Source organism: Lethenteron reissneri, chromosome 39, assembly GCF_015708825.2.
Source record: "Lethenteron reissneri isolate LAM-NWPU_2019-01 chromosome 39, ASM1570882v1, whole genome shotgun sequence".
Classification (NCBI taxonomy): domain Eukaryota; kingdom Metazoa; phylum Chordata; class Hyperoartia; order Petromyzontiformes; family Petromyzontidae; genus Lethenteron; species Lethenteron reissneri.
Window position 1 is genome coordinate 9,479,724 of NC_083817.1, and position 5,330 is coordinate 9,485,053.

The window sequence follows — 5,330 nt, forward strand, 5'->3', positions numbered from 1 at the left end:
CCCACAGTTTCCCTTTAAACCCCTCCCTCCTCCCCGCCAGCCAACAACCTTTAAACCGATGTATCCGCCGGATGTGATGCCGTCGAAAGCAACTTATTTAGTTATTTAGCTCGTCACAAAGCTTTCTTCCTCCAGTCTCGGGAACGCTGCACGAACAATAGGGTCCTGCACGAACAATAGGGTCCTGCACGAACAATAGGGTCCTGCACGAACAATGGGGTCCTGCACGAACAATAGGGTCCTGCACGAACAATGGGGTCCTGCACGAACAATAGGGTCCTGCACGAACAATGGGGTCCTGCACGAACAATGAGGTCCTGCACGAACAATAGGGTCCTGCACGAACAATGGGGTACTGCATGAACAATAGGGTCCTGCACGAACAATGGGGTCCTGCACGAACAATGAGGTCCTGCACGAACAATAGGGTCCTGCACGAACAATGGGGTCCTGCACGAACAATAGGGTCCTGCACGAACAATGGGGTCATGCATGAACAATAGGGTCCTGCACGAACAATGGGGTCCTGCACGAACAATGGGGTCCTGCACGAACAATAGGGTCCTGCATGAACAATAGATCCCACTCCCCTATTGTTTGAGTCTAGAACAGCATCGTGACTGAGAGCCTCGTCACAGATTCGTGACCACGTGCGTTGCACCGTGTGCGTGTGTTTGTGCGCGGGACCCTTTGATATAATAGGCGACGTTTCGGGCAACATACCATTCTTCATAGTAGACGTACATGACAGAAGGGTTGGTTATACAACATTGGTAATGTCAATATTCATTAAAGATTTAACAGATTCGTCAATTACGTTGTGGCTTTTAACAAAAAAAAGGAAATAGGGGACGTTTCGGGCAAGGATCCTTACTTCATAGTACGTAAACGAAGAAGGGGCTATTTCCCGAATCGTCGGACAAAAGAAGTTATCCTGTAACCATGCAGTGTTAGGGGCCGTCCATAAATGACGTCACGCACCTGGGGGGGGGGGGGGGTCAGACATTTGTGACGATGTGTGACGAGGGGGGGGGGGGTTGAGAAATGTGACGTCAGATCAAAACTCGCAACTTTAAATAAATATAGACAACACGTTTTACTTAATTAAATAGACTTTTTGATAAATGTTTCTCCTACAACATCAGAGTGCAGCGGCACATCAAATACGCACTACAATGACAGTACTGTATTTTAAAGCGATTTGAAGCATGTTTTTTTTTGGGGGGGGGGGGGCAGAGCTTTGTGATGTCATATTTGAGGGGGGGGGGTCTGACTTTTTGTGAAGCCGCGTGACGATGGGGGGGGGGGGGGGTTAAAAATCGTCAAAATCGCGTGACGTCATTTATGGACGGCCCCTTAAATCGGCATCGACTGGTTGCTGCTGTAGTTCCTTCAAATAACTTCACTCAATAACAAAATAAAAATATAATAGACGACGTTTAAGGCAATGGCCCTTCTTCACAAAGCATAGGCCATTCTACCTCTGGTCCTGTCAGTATGCTGTGAAGGACCATTGCCCGAAACGTCGCCTATTATAGATATATTTGTGTCCTTTTAAGGTCACACAGTGTTATTGACGCAAAGCACCACAGCTGCCAATGACGTCACTGCAAAAGAGCCCCTCCCCTCCCCCCGTCATTAATAATCATGAGCGGGTGAATCACGCTTTCCCACCTGATGACGGACGCTTGTGTCGCGCCCGAAACGTCGTGATTTATTTTATTTTATACCTACGTGACTTTACCGAAAGAAACAAAGACTAAAAAAACATAAATGTGCATCTTCTTGGTTCTTTCGGTAAAGTCACGTAGAAGGGAAGTAATAAAATAATAAAAATAAAACATAATAAAATAATTCTCACGACGTTTCGGCCACAACGCAAGCAGCCGTCCTCAGGTGGAGAACAGGTCTGTCAAGTACACAGAGTCTGAATAACACACTCCAGGCTTGGAGCGACTATTTAAGCGGGGATGGAGGGGCGAAGAGCGCCTTGACAAAATAATTTGCATATCAAGAGGAATTTAGCATATTTATGGGAAATGCAGATATGCGATTAGTACTACTTGTGAAATGCGTAGGAGGTTTGGCGAGGGGTTTAAAGTCATTATGCCCCGTGCATTATGCAGGATTAGCAGCATCAAAGGGAGGGAGTAAGGTCAGAATTAATAAAGGGAAGGAATGTTAATAATATGGCGCCGCAGCAACTAATATGTTTTTAGACTATACATTGTAATATTACACTATGTATTATTCTACCCACCCAACTGTATACCACACTGCTGTATATTCACCATACAATTACGATACTATATATTACTTAATACATTGTATTAAACATTACACTTTAATACTATTTATTATTATACAATATGCTATACACTATACCACTGACCGTCGCGTGAAAGGCACCAAGAGGAAGCAACGAAATATGTCAATGGGAGAGTGGTGATATATTTTCGTTATTTTGTCAAGACGCTCTTCCCCCCTCCATCCCAGCATAAATAGTCGCTCCAAGCCTGGAGCGTGCCATTCAGACTCTGTCTACTTGACGGACCTGTTCTCCACCTGAGGACGGCTGCTTGCGTTGTGGCCGAAACGTCGTGAGAATTATTTTATTATGTTTTATTTTTATCATTTTATTACTTCCCTTTTACGTGACTTTACCGAAAGAACCAAGAAGATGAATCCCTGCAGTCACGAAAGCTTTAAATCGAAAAATAAATGTGCATCTTTAATATTTCAGCTTCCGTCCGAGGACGAGCAAACAAGCTGTAGTCCTATCGAACGGCCGATATTGAATCCACGCAGAAACGATCAAGGATTAATAATATTAACGTGTTTAAGCAAACAGATAGTCCACCGCCGGACTATGTAACTCATTTGAAGGCAAATGTAGACAAATTATAATCGAGGCTTCACCTGATCACCTCCCTCCCCCCTGTTTCCTATGCGTACGTACATTGTCAGTAGACCCCCCCCCCCATACGCAAGCGAACACATTGGGTTAACCCCCCCTTCCCCCCTCCATGCGTATGTACTAAATGGATGGCCCCTTATTCAAGTGTACGTTTATAGCAGCCAAATACTCTAAACGCACGTTTCTGAATGTGGAGGTAGAAACCGGAGAACCGGGAGTTAGATCCACACGGCCACGGGGAGAACACGCACACTCCAATAATACAGGCGTCAAGGTTGGGATTGAACCCACGACCTCCTGTCTACCAGGCGAGGTAGTTAACATCTCGCCAACGCAGCGCCACGCGGTGCCGAGATTAAGTTTTTAAATGTGTTTATTAGAGTCGATGTGTTTTTTTTATTGAAGTCAAGCCTATCAAACGTTTAATAGCCACGGTGGCTAGGTGATGTTAACTACCTCGCCTGGTATACAGGAGGTCGTGAGGTCGATCACAACCCTGACGCCTGCTGCTGTTTATTTTGATGATTTGGATGAGTTTATTTGGTGATATCTGTCTGCTTATATGTCTGTCTATAGTTTTATGGTTAGATTGTTGTTGCTATTTCATTTATACCTGATGATGATTGCTTGTGTTGCAATCTAACGTCGTATGCTATTATTAATTATTATTTTATCTTTATACGTGACTTTACCGAAAGACCCAAAGAGTAATTCCTGCAGTCACGAAAGCTCCAAAATTAAGATTGTTTATTTGGAGTTTGCTTGTCTCTCTTCCCGTGGTCGCGTGGATTTTTCTCCAGTTCCTCCGGTTTTTGCCTGCACATTTAGAATCAACATCACGCCTTCAGAGTATTGGCTACTAACTTCCACGTGATAAGCCACTTCCGTTGAGCTAACGTTGTGGCCAGGTCGCTTCTGAAAAATAAGCTAATAGCTAAGTCGGCTTTACCTGGTCAAATAAAAAAAAGTGTATAGTTTTAAATGCCATCGGGAAACATTCAGGTCTGGAAATGTGTAGCGATGGGTTGATTAAAAGTGGCAAAATACCAACGTTAATTTCCCATTCCAGCAATTGGACAGACACGTCTGGAGATAAAGTTCAAAACATTCGTCAGTAACATCGCCCCTAAAATGAACAAAAACATGCACAGTGATAATGCACGTTTCGGTTAATGGACCCTCTTCATGGCTCTGGTGTGCGTTGATAAATGTTTGCTTTTTGTTATTTGTGCCTGTTGCAGCACTGCCACCCGCAGCGTCACACTAAATGCCGTACAGCTAATCCGCATGCATGTTGGCTGCAATGGCAATAGCTGAACTTGCTTTGCCACTATTAACCGTGCTTGCGTGTATGATTGAAATACTGCTCCTCGCCATAGGAACGTGTAATACTGGTAGGAACCACCTGGTTTCACCAGCCCACTGGGGATTCTTGTGTCCGTCCGTCCGTCGTGCATCCAAAAATGAGGGGTGGGGCTGGGTAGAGAGGGGAGGGTGGGGAGGGGCTGGGTGGGGAGGGTGGGGCTGGATGGGGAGTGGGAGGGTTGGGGCTGGGTGGGGCTGGGTGGGGAGGGGCTGGTCACCCCGTGGTGCCCTTATAAAACTCAACGTTTCACCTACTCACGCCGGCTTGTGCCCGCCCTCACAGTCGGGCATATTTGCGGAATACACCACGCCGCCGTTGACCCTGGCCATTGACCGAGCAACCCAACGTTCCTACCAGCTCCCTCCGCAGGAATGTGTAATATAAATATGTGCCCCATTCCGGGTAGGATAGCACTGCCCCACCCGCTTAACGGAACAAAGAGACACTTGTAATTATGACTTTTGGTTATAAGTTACTACAAAATAACATGCACATCCACAGCCCCTTATTCAACGCACTGCTGGATTTGGACCTATACTGTCTGAGCCGTGCGGGACGTGGCGGTTTTTTGACCATACTTCACCACGCAGGGCTGTGCGGGTTAGTGAAGGCAGGGAAGGAAAACAGACGAGGACGCATAGAGGTACAGTATAACACAAGATGTTGGTGTACTGGAATCTGCTGTTCAACACGTGCACGACGCGCAATTCGTTATTTTAGGATCGTGGCTTTCTTGTTCAAGCGATAAATTGGCTAGTCTTGAGCCACCCACGCAAAATTCCACGTTCCCATGGCGGAGTTCCGTTTGTCCACAGGAGGACCTCTCACACAAAAGGACGAGCGAGTGCTCTGACTACAGCGACGCCCGTTCAGTACCTAAACAATCTACTTAAATTGTTTAAAAACAGGGGGAAATGTGAATGCTAGTTCTTGGACGACCTTTAATCAACCTCAACAGTTTCATATCGGGTACCCTGTGATAATGCCCCTCCCCGCATTCACAGTCGGAATCACAGCGTGCTTTGCATGTCAAGATGCCACCACCAT